Here is a 20,765-nt window from a genome sequence, read left to right on the forward strand (position 1 = left end):
AAGGTCCATAGGACTACTTATAACTCAGCATGTACTACAAGTCTGGCAAAATCCCTTTGTGAGAGACAGTTCCACTGGGCATGTGTTTACACAGGTGTGTTTTTCTGAAAGTGCCCATAGACTGTGATATGGTTATGGAGAACCGTGTCTTCAATGAGTCAGGCCCTGACAGCGAGCCTATTGGGCTAGTAATTTCAATGGATGAGTTAAGACAAGTTGGAGTGAAGAATAAAAATATCCTGTCCTCTATCCATTTAGCGTTTTCTCAGAAGCGTAAGGTTGTAATTAAAGTTTTACTTTAATGCTGTGTTATTTTGAGTAGCTAATGCTTTCAGCAAGGCAATAACTGGGCAATAAACATCGTGTAGGTGATGCACAGAATGTGTACGTGTAGCACTAAATATCAACATCATGTTTTTTCAGGAAAGAATTTTCACTAGAAGAAGAATATCTATTTTCTCTGTGTAAATTTTTATAGAATGTCTGCACGAGAGGTCTAAAACCAGGTGACAAAATAACTCTTGATATACATTAGCATCATCAGCTGAGACTTGGATCCCTCTTTCTGCATCCATTCTTGTCTAGGGACCCCTTCCCTGCTTCGTACCATCTCCCCTTTGTGTAGGACAGCAGAGAGAAGCCAGACAGAGACTGAAACACTCCAATCAAATACTTCTACAGTATTAAGATCACATTTACAGCTGTTTCAAATCACAGCAGCCCGTCTACCCAGCGACACAGACCACAGAGAGCACACGAGTCTGCCTTCTTTCTCTTCACTGGTGCCCCATTGACAACTCGGTCGAATGCAACTCGGCTTCACGCTTCCTTTCAAAAGCCCTGAGCAGGACTGGCTTCAATTACCGAGTGCACTTCATACTCCCACATCACTTACGTCCTGCTGGAAGGACGAACTCGTCAGCTTCAAGTAAATATTGCGAGTGCAGGAAACAAAGCTTCCCGAAGGACAGCCCGTGACCCTGGAGCTCACTCCTCGAAAGGCACGAATGACCAGGAGCGACTGTGCCAGGCAAAAGGCAGCAAGATCTTTCACTTTGTCCCACAGCTGCAGCAGGGGATTGAGGAAAGAAGCAGCTGTTCAACTAAACCAATAAGAAATGCACTGCAGTGTGGGGAGCCCTACGCTTCCCTCGTAGGTAAATACAGGGAGTGGTTAATATAGCTTGTCCTTGATTGATAGTGGCCAGTCACGTGGATAAAATAAAAGGCAGGGTTTTGCTGGGTCTGAGAAGTGTTCAGCATTTCATAAGACTGCACATTTTATGTGTTACCAGTTCATCTGGGGTTAGATGCACATGCCTGCTTGCAGTTTTTGCTTACCGGGCTCCCTTACTGTGCCTAATGATTTTTCCTGTTCCCTTAATTCTCAGTAGTAGCACAGAGTAGATAAGACTCAGATGCTATAATATATTTTTATTTTAAGTGGGTAAAACAGGTCAATTCCTTTTTAAAATGTACCTTCTAAAGCTGTCAGGTTTTAAAAATACTTGGTTTCATCTTTTTTTCGTTATACTTGTTCCGTTAAGTATATACCGATGAATTACCCTAATGGCGCATTACTGTTATTTATGCCCTTGAAACTGGCTTGAAGTCCAAATTCCTTTATTTTACAAAGAAAACAGACTATTATTTATGATGTTGTAGGCTGTTGTTTTAATACTTCGCATTAGATCTGTTATTCTAAGGAGTAAGGCTATTTATGTACTTTTTCCGCATTTAAGGAAAACAAATATATCTTTTAACCTGTGCGCTTTTAAGGATAAAATTCTCTTGTGTGCACATATAAGAAAAGGCTCCAAACCAGCAGAGATTGTTCTGTCCGTAGAACAGCACAGTCCTACAGCTGGTTACATTTTAGAACAAAGTAGGGCAAGTACTTCCACGACTATGCAGATCCTTTAGCAGTAAGCAGCACAGAAGAGCGTGGGTTACTATAAAAGCAGTCTGGAGAGTGGTGCCCTCTCCACCCATTGCTTGCTGGTGTCAGTGGGATGGTTTTTCCCAACTTCTGTGACAAGCACCTGGGAAAAGCACGCAGCTTAATTATGAATTGAAAAATGTGCTGTTTCTAACTCTTCTTGAACATTTGTTCACATTTAAATACACCGTAAATAATGAGCCGTAATATTCTATTTTGGGGATTTGCTTTTTGGTGAAAATACAACAGATTTCAACATCCAAAAGCAAATACTAACACCACCATGCCCCACCCACTCCCCCCTCCTCTACAAAGCATAACGTTTTCCCGGTCCCCTTTATTAATGACATAGTAAACATGTATGACACTGAACATCTTTGGAACTGAATCCAAAACATATAGAATCATAGAATATCTCAAGTTGGAAGGGACCCATAAGGATCATTGAGTCCAACATAATTGCATTGTACCCAAGCATAAAGAAACTTTACCACATACTTAACCTTATTTACATGCTTAAATACGAGGTATGCCTTGCAGTGCAGTCTAGGTGGGTAGCTGCTGTCACTGCTGAGCCAAATTCTCCTTATATTTTACCTCTTTTTGGAACACTGGGCTTTTTTGGTAGAAATATCTGGGACTCATTAATAAAGATTGTACAAGAACACATAAATCCAGCTTCCTTTAACCACACACAGAGGCAAATGGTTTTGTTAAATAGTAATTGTCATTTCAGAAGGAATTATGATTTAAGATGCATTATGTCATTTTTTTTCATGTTGTGCCATTTGGTCTGTGATCAGTGAAGAGGCCCCGTGCTTTCTATGGAATCAATTAACCCTGAAGACCGGCCATAGTTCTAACCTCAGGCTCTGATAGAAACCACTAGATTTCTTCTTTACCCACCTCAAAAGTAATGTGTGACTTGAAACATACAACCCTGTGAGCCAACTGGCCGAGAGAGTACGACTCCCTCCATCTCTCCGTTTTCATTGCTACGTGAGATACCTGGATACCTGGAGCACAGCATGTGACAGTAAATAATAGATGTAGGAGGTGGCCTGGCAGACAGCTTTGTCTCTCTTAACACAATGAGACAGAAAACAGAAGTGTATGCAAGGTGTTACGCTGAGCTAAATCAGTGAAATTCCCCAGCCCAGAGCAAAAAAAAGTAGCTTAAAATATGCAGTGAGCCAAATACACTCCATCAAGGCCACCAAATGAAATTTTAGCTAAGGGTGTTGTCTAAATACACAGAAAGGCATAACGATATAAAGAAATAATCTTGCCAAAAATTACGAACCCGTACCTGAAGAACATTTCCACCCTCACCCCCCCAGTATCACGTTATATGTTTTAACTGAACTGTTTCTGTTTTTTCAGTTCTCTTTTCTCCTCCCTTAAAACTCTCCAATTTTTTTAGTATGGGTTTGTTTCCCATCCTGGCAAACAGCATGTAAGGGGAACCTGGGTATTATTTCTGTCTTTATTGATTTTATACAAAATAACAGTGTTCCAGGAGACCTACCCAACTATTTGAAAACATCACTTAAAAAAATCCAACCACTGAATTTCCACAAGTTGTTGCAAAATACAATCAAACAAATGTAAAAAGAAAAAAGAGACTAAAAATCACCCTTGCCTCACCACACATCTCCCACTCTGTTCCCCCTAAAGCCAGGGGAAATCATTAGAGTTTTGCAATTCTCTTGAGAGGGAAAATAGATGTGGTTGCCTTCAGACAAAAGACAAAATATGTTCCAGACGAGTGTCCATCCAAGCCCATGGCTTGGTAGCAGTCTGATAGTTTCTAAGCTACACAGGTTCCAGCCTGTGAGCTTTATCTAATTGCTGTGATGACAGATTCACACTGGAAAAGAAAGAGGTGGTCGTTTGCGCAGATGGTTCCATGCCACTAAGCCAAAGCCAAAAAAACTCCTCCACAAACCAGCAGACCAGTGACTTTTAATCTCAGGGTTCAAGGACACTGTAACTCTATAGCCCTGTTCACAGCTGGAGGAAATGAGAGTTTGGTATGGAGAGGAAAGCATAATGCTGTCCACAGCTCACAGCCTGCTCAGCTGATGGGCTGGGAACTGCTGGAGACCATGGCAGTCTCATTGCAACTCCTCCTTCTGCACACTCACAGAAAGATGCACCCTCAGCAAGTGGGTGTCTATTTTTTGTACTTCACCCACTTTGAGTAAATGCTCGCTGTAGCTCATTTTTGATTTACCATCTTTAGTAGCTTAGCCAAGTTTTGAAGTTAAGTTATTGTTTATTTGCTTTTCTGTTAGGGAGTGTTCTTTCTAATTTATTTTGTAAATTTTAAAGTGTGCATCCATTTAATCATTATATAAGAATGGTTGTCTTCTAGATCTCTTATATGTCTTCTGTCCAAGAGTTAATCCTCATAGACATTAAACAAGTTTAAATGTACCACAATGAGAGAAGCATTTTGATTTCAGAGGGACAAAATTAGCTGTAACATCGTAAACAGAAACCAGGGTGGAACACAGCAGGAAAAGGATATCATGGACTTGTGATTTAGTTGAATCTGACAAAGGTCAGTACAGGTGCGACTGAAATCACCTGTGTCCTGATATGTGAGCCGCAGATTACAATTAAAAATTAATTTGACTCTCAATTCACAAGGAAAAGGAAGCTGAGAGTGAGGAGTGCAGCATGTGACTGTATACATTACTTGCAAGTTTGGAGTCCAGAGGGTTTGGCACCTACAAACAGATTTAAGTATAGCTGGAATTTGACAAAAATATTGATTTTTTAATGAGAAATTATATCTCCGTTTCATTTGTATCCCATTAACAATGCAAAATAAATCCTTTGTGGTTTTGTAATCCAAGTAATGCTTTTTCTTCTTAACTTAGGGGAGTTTGTTGTTGTTCATTAATATATTTTTATTCAGAATATTTTATGGTTCCCATATCACTGATTCCATTGACATTTATGTGAAAATATTGTTTTATTTATAAGTGGTTTTGTTGATCAAATCTTCCCCCTTTTTCCACAGAAGCAGCCTCTAAGAAGAGGCAAAAAGCAGAGAAGAGGGTATGCCTTATATCCCCTTTGGTTGGCATCCTTCGTGTCACATTGATATCAACTATAACAGAAAGCAATAGGCAGATATCTGAGACTCAATTCTTTATGGCCTTGTTCTGCTCCTACAAGATACTACAGGAGGTATGATCTATAGAGGGCACAACCAAAAGTCAGGATTCATTTGATTCAAATAAGAAAAAGAAACTCCTGAAGAAGAGAGTGTCACCTGGCATATGGGACGGGACACAGTTCACCTGACTATAGAATATTCATCTCACCAGTTTTAGACATCAGTTGCAAGTGAGCTGGATTGTGCTCTCGAATCGTTCTCTAAAAAAAGGGAACCTACATGATCTTTATTAATGATCTGGACAGGGGGATCAAGTGCACTCTTAGTAAGTTTGCAGATGACACCAAGTTGGGCAGGAATGTTGATGTGCTTGAAGGTAGGAAGGCTCTACAGAAAGATCTGGACAGGCTGGATCAATGGGCCGAGGACAACGGTAGGAGGTTCAACATGGCCAAGTGCTGGGTCCTGCACTTGTGTCAGAACAACCCCATGCAGCTCTACAGGCTTGGGGAAGAGTGTCTGGAGAGCTGCCTGGAGGAAAAGGGCCTGGGGGTGTTGGTCAACAGATGGATGAATATGAGCCAGCAGTGGGCCCAGGTGGCTAAAAAGGCCAATCACATTCTGGCTTGTATCAGAAATAACATGGCCAGCAAGACTAGGGAAGTGATTGTCCCCCTGTACTCTTTACTGGTGAGGCCACACCTCAAATACTGTCTTCAGTTTTGGGCCTCTCACAAGAAAGACATTGAGGTGCTGGAGCACGTCCAAAGAAGGGCATCGAAGCTGGTGAAGGGTCTAGAGAACACGCCTTATGAGAAACAGCTGAGGGAGCTGGGGTTGTTTAGCCTGGAGAAAAGGAGGCTGAGGGGAGACCTTATCACTCTCTACAACTACCTGAAAGGAGGTTGTAGAGGGGTGGGGGTCAGTCTCTTCTCACAGATGAAGGTAATAGGACAAAAGGAAATGGCCTCAAGTTGTGACAAGGAGGGGGTAGATTGGGTATTTGGAAAAATTTATTCTTTGAAAGGGTTGCAAGCATTGGAACAGGCTGCCCAGGGAAGTGGTTGAGTCAACATCCCTGGAGGTATTTAAAAGATGGGTAGACGTGGTGTTTAGGGACATGTTTTAGTGGTGGACTCGACCATGCTAGATTAACAGTTAGACCTGATGATCTTAAAGGTCTTTTCTAACCTAAACGATTCTATGACTCTACAATTAGATCAGGTCACAGACATCTATGTTTGCTCAAATTAATTCTTCCACCGGTGTCTGCAGTTAGAAGCCCAGTGACACAATGCAAATCTCTTAGAGTTTAAACAAACTGGACAGTTAAATAACAATTCTTCCACTAGAAAAGTGGGAGATCTTTCCAAAGATACTTAGTGCTACCATGCAGTCAGACTAACTCTAAAAGTATAAGCTTCACTAAAATTCTTTATTTTATCTCCTCCATCTCTGTTGGCTTGAGGACCTTTCTACTTTCAAACACCAACAATCTCCTGGGTGTTTGGTGTTCTCTTTCAATAGCTGTACTGGCTGTGGACAGGGTGCAAGGCTCTTGAGTTGAAGGCTTGGTTCTCTTAAGTGAGTGGTATAAGGAATTAACTAGTCCCAGCACTGTCACGTCTCTGTTCCCTTCCAGGGTTTTTGTTCTGTCTCATTGTATTACAATTTTCCTAAAGTAGGAGCAACTTACTTAGCACAGATCTTAGTAGTGACGAGCTCCCGGACTGCTACTGCAATTAATAAGAAGTACAATAACAAAAAGTTCTTCAGACTTTATTGCTCTGCTTTTCCTGTAAAACCCTCGGCCAGCAGGAAATATTTGAATACCTTTTTTGTTCTTGCTTAATGGCAGTGTAGCATACAGTTCAGTGGCAGAACAGAGAACAGTGGCAGGTGTCCTGCCTTGAACCTACTCCTCTGCCCACTACTCTGCATTACCTGCACAGAACCTCTTCTGGTCTGAAGTAGAAAGAAAGAGGATGGTAACATCTTGCTTGTGGGGTCATAAGATTCTTCACAGTTCCTCCACTCTGTTTTAGTTCTCATCATGGAACAACATATCCAAACAGCATGTTAATGTCAAGCAAAGCAAGGAAGGAGTTAATATCTGTGATAGGAAGAGTCAGCCTCAACTGCCGGTGGAGCCACCTGGTACCCATTAAGGAGTAGTTATGAGAGACGGGTGAGAGATAAAGTAGGAAAGTTTTATAGCGTAGGAGAGAATGAGCAAGAGGCAGCATTGGGCTAGTCGTAGGGGTAGTAAGCAGAGCCAGGTGTTTGAAGCTATGGAGAGAAGGGAGATTTATAGGCTTCTTCAGTAGACAAAAAGCTACTTTCTGCTTCCACCTGTAGGTAATGAGATACTGGGAGGGCCTAAACCAACTAAATGGTGATGTAGAGAAGATACCAAAATAGTTAGCATGAAGGTGACTGGATATTTACTTAAGACTAAAGCAAGGATCCTGGGATAATATTCACTGAACGGAGCTACTGGTGTTCCAGGACTTGACTCATGCCCCTGTCCCTGTTTGTTGTTAACCTTCTGAGGGTTTTACTTTTAAAAGAATCTAAGGAATACCCCTGTCTGCCAAGTGGTCTGGTAATTTTTAGGAGACAGAGCTGGCCAAACAGACTACTCATGAACAAACACTTTCCTTTTGCAAAATACTTCTTGCCTGAAAAAGGCAATATGTTTCTCAGCTTCTATTAGAGCAAGCTGGGTATTATTAATCTTTATTCTCAATTGCTAGGTTGTCTGCTGCTCCCCTTCTCTGCCCTCCTATTTCCCAATTCAAAATCTATTGTGAGAAGTATATAAATCACAGTGGATAACTAACTCCTATACAAAAAATGACTTTGCAATTTGGTTGTTATTTCCCCTCCAAAATAATGTATTCTTTTTATTTGTAACACAGGGGTGAAAGAAGACTGATGAGTTATTTCTCAAAGGTCTTACTGCAGGACAAGAAGAATATGAAGTCTGAGTAGCAGAAATGGCTCCGAGTGCCAGCTTCTGCCCGGTCTCCTCTGGAGGCTCCATGGCAGGCAGTAGTGCCACAGATGCAACTAAAGGACAGATCATTTTTATGTGCCTTACTCTAACTTGTGGGTGTTCAGGATCGTCGTCCCTGAGTCAGCCTTTGTCACTGAAGACATGGTAAGAAGTAAGTGGCCAACTGAGGACGAGGGTCCTTTCAGCCTCCTGACTATTATTTGCTTGCCTTAGAAGGTTAAAATGTACAGCATTGTGATGAATGCATTCAATTTAAATGGTAAGACCTAGCCTTACAGTTCTTTGCTGGGTTCTGCTAGTCTTAGGGGATTGTTAACGTGCATTGACTCTGTGGTAAAAACGATCAAAATGCAAACTCCTAAATTGATGTGTTTTTCTCCACTCATTAATGCTGTGGCATAAGCATTGTTGTCAGAGGCGCCGTTTTCTTCGGTGGTCATTTGGCAACAGCGAGAGCTGAAAACACAAAACACAATAGCGGACGTGCTGGAGCACTTATCTGTTCCCATGATCCTTTGTTAAGCTATTAACTCATACATCTTAACGCCAGCAGAACTGGAGTAATTTGAGGAATAGATTTTGCTACACGGTTTTTGGGGAGGAGGAAGGGGCAGGGCTGAGAAGATTGAATCTGCCCTGTGCGAGTACACTGGCCATTCTTCCCCACACAGCTAAAATACAAGTTTCTTTTGATAAGTGTTTTTTGCGTGGTTTTTAGGAGTGCCAGGAGTTTCAGAGCAGGTCTGCTAAAGCACTCTAGGGACCCTGTTCCTTCCCCTTCCCTCTCCAGTTTTCCTGCAGATGGTGAAACTTTTTTTATGTTGGGGATTGGTTGAAATGATTTGGTCTCTAATTAACTCAATAATAGTAAATTAATTCGATGAAATACTGGCAGTAGTTCTGCATAATACCGGTTTAACAGCTCGCTGTTAACTTAGGTGCTTTCCTAAGTGGAAAGTCTTAAGGGAGCCTATGTTTGCCATTAGAGTGCTTCCAAAATGTCCTGGATTTCAGAACATCTCACTTTTTTTTTCCAGTGGTTTAAAAACACAGCAGTGTGTAAGCTGGCCTGATGGACTAGCAATGACAAGGATGAATGACGTATTTTTAGGAAATCCGAGTATGCTGTCTGCGCCTCGGCAATCCCATGTTAGCTGCGGCTACCTGGTTCAGCAGATTTCTCCTTCTGTCCCGCATGGACCCCAAGGACTCAGCTGTGCCCTGCAAAGCTTCCTGTTTATGGCTGAGCATCCTCCGAAAACAGAGCGCTCTCTGCTTCCCACATCTCAGAAGCCATAGACGGATCCCGTAACATCCTGTGCCTTTCCGTCATCACAGCGCTGCTTTTTCTGAGAACTGCCGGGAGAAGTCGCTCACAGGATTGTTAACAATTGGTCATCACCTTCTGGATGTGTCAGACCGTCGAGTACTCTGGGCCATCGGGCTTCACTGACAAGGAAACAATATCAACAAAACATTTGCCCTTTGTTCCCCCTGTTTATTGAGTTCACTGTGTATCACAGCGGATAGCACACTTCCTACATGGAGAAAAATCACTGCCTTTTGAGTTGAGGCTGAATGTTATATCGCTTAAAGTGCACAGACTGAATCAAGCCAGAAACGCAGCTCAGTACCGAATGGTCCTGGCAGCTGCACAGCTTATCTTCCCCATTTATCTCTCCCTTATCTCCTGAGCCATACCTGGCCCAAGTGTGTGTGCCGTCTGGCTCCTGACAGTGTCATAGCCTCCTCGAGGAGAAAAAAAAGTCCAATCTCCAGCTCCCTTCAAAGAGGAGCCCAGATCAAGACTTCGTTCCTCTCACTTCTTCCTCTGCCCTCTGCACTACAAAGCGTGGCTATCGTCCTCAGCAATTACTGAACAGTGTTCAAGACAGAATGAAGAGGAATGATAAATTGGAATATAAAGAGTGAAATCCTCCTTAGTATGGAAAAAAAAAATGAGCTTAGCGGTACTGTAGGTAATAACCCTTGTCTGCTGAGGGCTGCCTACACAGGCATGCTTTGGGTCATGGAAAAAAAATTAACTAAAGCTGAGCATACTCTTTTTTTTTTTTTTTTTTTTCAGAAGTAAGGTAGCTTCAGACTGTATAACCCAAACCTGACCCCAGCCTTGCACCAACTTTTAGTGAGAAGAAACCTGGCGCCATGAGAAGTGGGGTGCACCACTGCCCACAGCATCCCTCTCCCTGCAGAGCGGCAGGGAGCTGCTCCACTTCTTCCCTCGGTCCTGTCCATGGCAGAATGCTGGGATGTCAGTGCCTCTGTGTGTCACACACATTGCGTAAATATAGGTCAGGATTCAGCCTCAGTGTGCAAATCTAGATTTGCCCTGTAGTATTAAGATTGCGTGAAGTTTGGAATCTGTATTGCCCTTGTTTAAAGGTTACCTCCAATTAAGCCTTTCCAAACATATTTGGGGATTATAGATCCCTCACAAAATTTCCATTGTTCTTGCAGTCAAAATAGCAGCAGCCACAGCCATGCACACCGCATTATTAAAAGAAAGAGAGTAGTTTAAACTGAAGACTATAAGTGCACACCACTAAGTAAAATGTATACTTTAGAAATTCTTTCTAATATATGAAAAGATTCAATAGAAGGTAGAATTTAACACAAAAAAAGTTGCTATAAGCTCAAAGACTCTCCCTATCGAAGAAAAAATATTTTAAAATGTAAGAAAACTAAACCATGAAGAAAGGTAAGATGCTTGAGAAAGGATCGAATAAACCCCAAATCCACTGCTGAAAAGAGAAAATTCTTCAATTTACCGTTTAAATTAATACAATAAAAAATGAACTGTAAGCTAGGGGGAAAACCTACTATCCTTAATCCTTAAGTAAAATCACTAATGAAATCAAATAGTAAACAGATCTTCCTTTCTACATGTACTCTCAAAAATAGTCAATGGACATGGAATTTGTGTGAATTAGGGTTTTGGGAAGAGCAACGAGCTGTTGCCAATACTCATTAACTCTACCAACTTCTTAATTTTTTCCCCATCCATCTGGAATATACATCCACACCGTCCTTCTCACTGAAAAATTATTTCCACACTCGCACATAATGTCAAACCAAAAGAAACGCAAAGGGACAATGCAATAACCTGGCACATGCCTTGGAATTTTAATGCATCTTTCTTGCCTTTGTGTATGTATGCGGTACCTTTGTAGGAACAGAAATATAAACTTTGTTCTTAAAAATCTTTCTTAGTCAATCGCTGGAATGCTGGCACATTATCAAGCAATAGATTTAGTGTCAAGTTTCTTTGTTGACGTTGGGTCTTTGACATTACCACCAGCAAGGTAGGGTTTAATTTGCTGGAGTCATCTTGGATAGGAAGCTTTCTTTTTGCTTGGAGGGAATTTTCGACACCATCTGAGTGTTTTGTCTCACAAGGGTATGTTGGACAAACTGTGTGACTGAGGTATACAAGTATTTATTGCTGTGGGACTGCTATATGATTTCTTTTAATTGGGTGGTATTATCTTGTTGCCAGATCACAGTAACGGCAAAGGTGACTCAAGTTCCCTGTGAATTTTGCTGTGATGGAGTCCCCTAGGTTATTCAGGAAAAGTCCAGCCCAACCACATCCCACAACTATTGTGTGATTGTCATTGAGTCAACAAAAGGGTCTGACCCTGAGTGAATTTACACGGGGCCAAGATAAACTTATCAGTCTCAATAACCTTCACACTTTTTTCTTCCTTCCTTCTATTTCAACGCATGCTAGTTTCACTCTGTGGTAGCACAGATGCTTTGTGAGCCACTGTGACCTTCCTTTCCCTTTCTAAATCTCATTACTGTGTTTCTTCCTCCATCCAAAATTTTATTTGCTCTGTGGAACTTGCTACCACAAGCTCTCAGAGAGATCTTTCCATGCTGTGGCTCTAGCAAGGATGGCACAGCTATGTGCAAGACTACAAAGTGGTGCAGCCTGGCACTCATAGGGCTTGCCACTTCTCAGAAACAAAAGCTTGTAAGAGACCTACAGCCTCATGCTTAATGCCATAGGTCAGCCTCTAGGTTAGGGCAGATTACTTTATGTTTGTCACTCCAGGTCTCAGGCATTGTCCTCTAAGTATAAAAGACAGTTTACCTGCTCTAACTGCTGGTCTGCCCATTTCTGTGATCCTGTCTTGTCATCATCTCACTTCAAAGCCTTAACCATTGCCTCAAGAGAGCAATTATTTCCAGGCTTCAGCCACTTTTCAGTGAAGACGAAAGGGAGTGTTTGCAATCCCTAACTAAAAGTTCATAAGAACCATGGTAATTTTACCAGCTCAACCTGAGGTTAGGGCTCTAAATAAACTTAGCTATATTTAGTCATGCTCTAGTATGACTACACTGCACCACAGTCGCTGGTCTTCCTAAATCACATCACTACCAATTGCTGACTCCTTTGCTGGCACTGCAAGCACTTCAACAGGTAAATTTGGCATCAGCGAATTGTTTGGGTTTGAATTATCCAAGGACTTCAGGGGGACCATTAACACAGGCTACAGACTGTTCACTGTATTCACTATGTAGAGAAAACAAATACCCTGAAATGCAACAAGTTATGTAGTTTTCAGTAACAAATATTACGTTAAAGAAGACCCTTTAATAAACAAACAAAAAAAGATGATGTTACAGAGGTCTCTACCCATCCTTTTCCCTTTCAGCTGACAGTTCAAGCTCCATACCAGGAAGCAGGCGTACGCCCAGTGCTAACTTTGTTCTGTAACGCTAATTAAGCACCGTCTCTGGGAGAGGTGCTGTCCTTGGGGAATGGCTGTTAGACTAAGGTCATGTCTGCACATCTCTGGTATTTGTCTATGTGTCATTTTTATTTAAAGAATATGGTAATAAATGCCAACATCCTGGTTAACATTTCCTCTATCTCTGCTAAGCAGTTTCTTCTGTTTGAGACTATATTTGTGAGCTTTCTGATTGCTACATTTATGACAGTAATATGTTACTCTACAGTATTTAATGACATGTTTTGTTGAAAGTTCTGTATGTCCAAGACACACATCCATGATGTTTGAGAACTAAGCGATCAAATAGGCAACACTCCCCAGCATGTAGGTAACCCCACTGATTGTTACGAAGTTATCTGAATACAAGTTTGGCTCTTCTAGGACAGTCCTTTCTCCCACACCACACCACAGATAGAGGTAATACATTTCCAGCAACTATTCCTACTTTTCTGACGGTAGAAACGCTGCTACCATTTACATCGTTTTTTTATTAAATTCCTTTCTCTGAAGACAACAGTGGGACCTGCACTTAAAATATAAATGTCCATAAACATGTTTTTCAAGTATTCAGGCTCTGCATTTAAGAATACTTTACTGCAGACTCACTAGGCAATGCAGGGCAGGATCTGGGTGGGGTTTTTTTTGTGATATCCAACAGCTCCTCAGTTCCTCTCCAAATATATGCAGTATTTGTAAGTCTTGTATTTTAATGGAGTAAGTTACATCCTACTGACAGGCTATTGTCCCTGCTACTTGTTAATGGACTCTGGTAATTTCTTCATTCTCTCTCTCTTTCTGTACCCGAGGCAAGTTTAGCTGAGGACTGTGCTAGATGTCTCATAAAAATTCCTTTACGGCACCTCCCAAGGTGAAGGAGTCTTGGTGAGGCATTTGTCATCCAGACTGCCTGAAGACCAGAGACTGTGTCTATGGAGACAAAAAAATGCCCCCAGTGAGAAAGCAGATGAATCAAAAATCTTGCCCTGACCTTTTCCTGCCATGCAAGCAAACACCAGCCAGACCAATCCGGAGGATGACCAGGTGGGAGCAATACAAGCATCAGGAGGAGCAAGCGGCAGCTGTGCTGGTGCTTTGCAACAGCCCAGCAGAGGAGAGGAATCTATCCAGACTATTATCCTCATTAATTTCCTTTGTAATTCAGGTCAACGGGAAGCACTACACAGCTATCAGAAAGAGATCTTGATTTAGTATATTTAAGAATAGGGAATGGAAGTGGAAAGTCAAGGAGTGAGAATGCTCAGGTAGAATGAGTGCACACAATTTATCTATGTCATCTGTACTGTGAGTTTGCTTATGCAAAGCATAGTCAGCCATGAAGGGCTCAACCCGTGAAGAACATCTATCAGGGCTACAGACTCCAATATGACACAGTCAGTCTCGCGGAATCTGGTTTCTTCCTTGCTTAGAGCAACGTGAACAGTAGCTTAATCCTGCCCAAAGAATGATATACCTTTCAAGCTTTCCTTCCCAGTTGCCTGTTCTTCCTGAGTAACCTGAAAGTGCTGAAAGAATAAGGTAAATAAATTCAGAATTTAGAGCTGGAGGTGGCTGATTGATGTTGCTTTCTCAGCCTCTGCTGAAATTCTGGAGAAACATGCATCCTAGAAGTGCAAAGACTGCACTGAGGTTTTGTTGTTTTCTGGGCCATTTTCCCTTGAATCTATGAATGTAGATCTCACCAAAATTAGTGGATTTATATTCACCTAACAACACTAAAAAGAAAGCCCTTCCAATCCCCACATTATTGACAATAGTAAAACTTTAAATTCTCAATTCTTAATTATTTTCTACTTTCATTCATTTCCAACCTTATAACCTGTGACAGATAGTTTTGTTGCAAGACATGCCCAGGCTGCTGAGGGAACACTTCCGGCCTATGCTTATATTATTCTTTTCCTCTCCTCCAATTTGTTATCAACTCTATAATACAGAAAGCGATTTGAAATTTGACCCTGTTTCTTTAATATTTTACCCATCAGTGGAAGATCTGACTAAGGGGATGGACACCTGAGAAGATGGTAAATCAGGCTACACCAATTTCAGAACAATGTCCCAAACATGGATGACTCAACCCAGCAAAGGCAGCATAAACCCATCCAGCAGTGATTTTTTCCCCAAAAGCATGAGCAGTTTTATCAGGATTTCAGATCTCTACCTTTTAAGCTGCTTGTTTTTGCGCAGCTCCTGTAGCATGACTTGTTTATGCCTCTGGCTCAGCCCCTCTGGTTGTAACTCCATGGTGTGGGTACCGGACTCAATGCAAAAAAAGTTACTTCTGTGGTGAGAGTTCAGAACCCCCGATCTCCCCAGCTGAAGGTTAAGTTGCCTCTTCCTTTCTTACTCCAGTTTATTGCTATTGAGACAGAGCTGTAAGTTCTGCTGTGGAAGAGAGATTTATAACACATGGCACAAAATCAGTTTTTACCCTGTCCAATTACACATTTTTGGAGATTGATCTACTCCCCACTGAAGTCAGTGGGTGGTTTTCCACTGAATTCAATAGCTTTTGGATTGAGCCAAAGTGAAGGAATGAAGCACTAGGGCACTACAGCACATACAAAGAGCAGGACAGTACATTAAGTGCATGTGTTTTTTCATCACGAGTGCTGTTTCAGGCTGTTAAAGCACTGCCTCTCCCAATATCATAACAAAAGATATCTGGGCCTGGAAAAGATAAATTATTTCAGTGTTTTTTCTTCTGTTGATTTTTTTAGATGTATCCAAATAGTATGTGCCAAAATGTGACTTAATTCCTATGTTTACATAAATTCGTAGAAGGTCTGTTCCGAAAAAAATTATGTCCTTAGTACTTTTCAAAAATAATCACCTAGCTTTTCCGAAGTATGTAGGTGTTTAAAATAAGTATTGTTACATTCTCGTAGGAAATCACATGCCGGTACACACACATATATTCAAATCCAAGCAAACACCATAAGAATTCTCCTTGATGGTAATTCATATGTCTTAATATCTGTTAACATTAGTCAGCCGCACATTTAAATTTTGTTAAAGGTACAAACTATGTGGCACTTCACCCTTGTTGCAACATCAATTTGCAGTGTCCAGCATTTTGTGTGGTTTAAGGACATATTGTTTATCAGGCCAGGGGTCTGTAGTAAACAGTATTTGCCTAGTGGGAAAAAAAGAAGAAGGAAAAAAAGAAAAAGAATGATAAGATTTTGCAGACACTGAAGTAGGTAGCTTAGACAACACATAGATATTTTTTTATTTAATAAAATTTACTGAAACAAAGTCAAGCCCTGAAAAGAACCAGATGATCTTTGAGGTCCCTTCCAACCCGAACCATTCTAATTTAGAAACTAATCGCACTAAGGTCACCCTTTCAGTGTAAATTCACACTTTGTGCATATGTACTTCATAGTAAAGCTTTACATACATGAGAAATTAACACTGTTATTTTATAAAACTTCTTTCCATTCTGAGGATGGATGGTGCCCCAGGGATGAGTGTGCAGTGATGGCTGTAAGAAGAGGAGGTGATATTGGACTGGGTTGCTCCAGCTGAATAAAGCAGACACCGAATACCTGCAGGTCAGTGCTGATGGCAGGAAGGAGCCAGAGAATGGGGCAAGACCCTATTTGACACCTGCTGAAATCTCACTGAGATGGGGATCAAGATCCTGCATTATAGCGTACAAGAAAAAGAGACCATTTTTGAAACACAGGTTTGGGTGGTTTTAGGGAATTAAGAGTCCATGAGATTGCAAAGGAAAAAAAAGTCATTCCCTAGTAACCTCCCCGATTTCCACCCTGTGAATACCCATACTGCATGCAGGCTAGTTTGCCCATGGATTAATTTTTTTAAAACTAGTTCTTCTCAAAGAAAATCCTGGTATAGTTTGCAAAGGGTTTGCTGCTTATGTGAATGATAGGTAATATTTCATTCAAATTTTCCACCTCCTCTTCAGTTTCATTTTCCACCACTGTTCCCATGGACACTGTGCCCTCCAGTACCTACTCAAGCCTCCATGACATATTTCAAGACATGCAACAAACATGGCATGGGAACTCTAGCTATATATTTACACACGGAGTCTAGAGGACACTTCATATGTCTTGTCTTGTGGATGCGTTCAATCCACTGTAGATGGGACTAGCTCTGGGCAATGAGAATTTGAACCATTTTGCACGACTTGGTCTAGGGGTGAAGATGAGTCCTTGCAACCAAGGCCTTTGACATGATGTAGAAGACCTGGAGTAGAATGGAGACTTAAATAAATTGAATTATTCTGACTATATTATGGAGAAAGCATTGGCAGGCTTTAATAGCAATGCCTGTGGAAAAGGAATGAAGTGACAGAGGTAATGGGAACAAGGACAAGAGGTAACGGGCACAAACTTGAACGTAGGAAGTTCCACCTAAACATGAGAAGGAAATTCTTTACTTTGAGGGTGGCAGAGCACTGGAACAGGCCGCCCAGAGAGGTGGTGGAGTCTCCATCTCTGGAGACATTCCAAACCCGCCTGGACGCGTTCCTGTGCAACCTGCTCTAGGGGACCCTGCTCTGGCAGGGGGGTTGGACTGGATGATCTCCAGAGGTCCCTTCCAACCCCTACCATTCTGTGGTTCCATGATTCTGTGACAGCAGGAGGCAGCAGGATTTGTCTACCCCAAAAATACGTTGATTTAACTATTCACCCAAATGCAAAGGCCTAAAATTTCACAGGTACATGTGAAATGAAAAAGAACTTATTGAGTACCATCAGCATAAAAATGTCCTCTGCAGCATAGCAAGTAGAAAGAAATTAACATAATTGGAAAAATTGTGGAGGGGAGAGAGAGGAAAACGAAGATGTAACTCTGTGGAGCTGGCGCTGGGCTTCCCAAGCCTTTAGTTTTATGAGTAGCTGCAATATATTCTGCCTCATTTCACTTCTAGAGGAAATTACAAATCCTTACAAACCCCACAACATTCATGCAACATCAAATACTGAGAATCTGAGAAATCTTGATGCTTTCTGGGATATTTCCAGATCCCACTTAATGTTTGACTCATGATGGCAATTATCCTTTCCATGCTAGGGGTACAGTAACTAATTAAGTGGGCTCATGAAAGCACATCAGAATCTGGAAGGAAAACATAACTGATGCGATTATATTCCTGACATATTCCTTGGTCCAAAGCAAGCTTAAAACTGTTTAAGTCCAGAGTTCAAATGAATAGAAATCAAGTGGCAGAGACTGGAATTACTGCAGTTTAATGTACCGTTTACTTTAAAAGATATTGTTCTTTGGAGGAGTCATTCTTTAAATTTTATGATGTTTGGAGGCAGAGTTGTCTAATGACTGCAACTAAAAACTGTCTGGGCTATAAGTACAAGCGAACTACTTAAACAACATTGGTTATGAGGGAAGACTGATGGTTACCTTGATTTGTAGCTGCCAAGTAAAAATAAGGGCAAAGTACTGGACGTCCTGGAAATCAAATAAACTGCACGTCCTGAGCAGACCCAAAGGACAACGCTGGCAACAGCCGTGCTTGCACCCTCTCTTGAAGTCCGAGTTCCTGAGAAAGAGGGTGATCAAGGCTCCTGTGCTGCCCAGAGTAATTCAACTAATTTGGTGTCACACCTTTATGTCCTCCTATGTTTTTTGTTTTTTTTCTTACAATCTATTAGGCAGAATTAAAAGAAAGAAGACAAAAGAAAGAATAAAAAAGAAAGATGAAATGAGGAAAAAAGAAGAAAAAGAAGAAAAAACAAGAAAGAAAAGAAAAGAATCCAAAATTTCCCAGAGAAGAGAATATTAACAAAAATAATGTATTTGTACTGACGTTGAACCAGGGAAATATGGAGCAGAATTTGCTGAGTAAGGAGCTGTGTACAAAGGACCAAAATGTCTTCAGGCACTCAGTCACACCTTACCCTATTCAACTTTTTTGGAGGGGGTGCTTCAAAAAATTCACTTTTCACAGTGTGAGGAGAAGAGAGAAATTCCCTACTCCATCCTGGATAATTAATGATCAAAGTCCTCCTTCTTCCCCAAGGCATTTGCTAGCATTTCAGTTGATGATATATAAATGGGTATTTAAGAATGAGGAAGAGAGTTACTTGGAAAGTGGGGAAATTATGTCCAAAGACTTACTAAGAAATCTGTGATTCACACTTTCTTTTGTCACTGTTTCAATTAGCTAAGAATCAAGTTCATATATAAATATATGTACATCTACATTTGTGTGCATGTGGTATAAAGACATATGTAGCATATAAACTTCATATGCTGTGTGCATGTGTGTGTGTGCGAGTGCACCAAAACTTATAGCTCTTTAGAGCTTTCTGATGATTTTTTCCTTCTAGCTTACACCTTTTTTAACATTTATATTTAATTGGGTAAAGACAGAAGACTCTCCATTTTGTATTTTCCCAGCACAAAACACAGAGTAGGATATCAGCAGTATTTGACAAGGTGATATTCCTCCCACACCTCCACACACACTTTCTTCCACACACACATACACACAAATGTTCAAAATATAATAACTTACATTTAAAAAATGGAAGAACACTACAACTTATCTGAGTCCTTTCAGAAGGAGAAATAGTTCTCATTGAGTGTTCAGATCACGGGATCACACTGTCACGTGCAGTTTATGTGGCTGATTATACCTGGATGACTTCACAGCCTTTCGCCAAAGAGCTTAAGCGTTTTTAATACTACTATTAAAGTTTTCCCTCTGCAGCTAGGTTTCAGACACTTAAGAGTTTGAAGTACTTTCATTACAGATCTCTGACACTGTATTTTCCACTCTGATGCACGCTTCTGAGAACAAAATTATATAAATAAATAAAGCCTGCGTGTGACAGCATGTCATGAGAGACTCAATACTATAAAAATATGTTTTAGCTACTTATGTTAATTGATTTTTAGCCAATCCATAAACATGTCTGCAATTGCTACTGTCTTCTCCCTGAAATTATAGCCCTCTCTCTGGCTCAACTATTTAGTCTTTCAGAAGTTTGACACCAATTTCTCAGTGCAATTATTTTGTTCCATAGCGCTCTGCTGTAAATTACTTAAATACTAAAGCACGGAGGCATGTTCACCTGCTCAAAATGCTGTATTGGCTGAAAATATACAATGTTTTTCTTTTCTTTTCAACAGAAAAATCACCTTCAGAGGAACAGCAAGCCATTCCTTTCATGCCTCCTCTTAGAGACATAATGCTTCTTTTTGTTCATTTTATACTGTATGTTGTTGTCTTTTGTTTTGACTAAGCATTTTTAAATATGATTAACTGCACCATAAGACAATGATATTGCATAACCACACTCAGAAACAGATGAGTTTGCCTCTTGTAACAGAATAAAAGTATATTTCAAAGTAAAGGTGTTGCCTACTATCATTGTTTTTAGTGTAAGTTTCATTTATTTTACATAAAAGAAAATATCAGTCTTCTGAAGTCAAGGGGGCAACGATTTAAATCTATGACTTTGGTAATGGAGGCTGAGCTATTCATACGTATCTAGGGTGTTTAGCTAGAAAACTGTAATTAAATTAATGGGAACTGCATGGCTAAGCCTTCTGCTTGGTATTCAGTCATAGCATCTGCTGTAGGATCCTAAAAAACTGGAAAAGCTGCTGTCAGCTTTGAAACTGGCTGGATTGCTTAGCCTGCCCACTTACCTCAACCCTTGTTGGGCAAAGGGTAAACCTTGACATAATTGTTGTGTTTTCCATTTGGCAATAAAGCGTGTAAATCATTTCGTGTTAGTACAAAGGCTTTGTGCTTATAAATCTTGCCTGTCATTACAGCTGTAGAACTGATGTAGTAATCTGGTGGGAGACAGTCACTATCTTACTGTCCTGAATTTAAGAACCAATATTCAAACAGGAATAACAGAAAAAAAGTTGGGAGAACGTGCTGAAGGGAGCTCT

This window comes from Rissa tridactyla, chromosome 3 (assembly GCF_028500815.1).
Source record: "Rissa tridactyla isolate bRisTri1 chromosome 3, bRisTri1.patW.cur.20221130, whole genome shotgun sequence".
In the NCBI taxonomy this organism is placed as follows: Eukaryota; Metazoa; Chordata; class Aves; order Charadriiformes; family Laridae; genus Rissa; species Rissa tridactyla.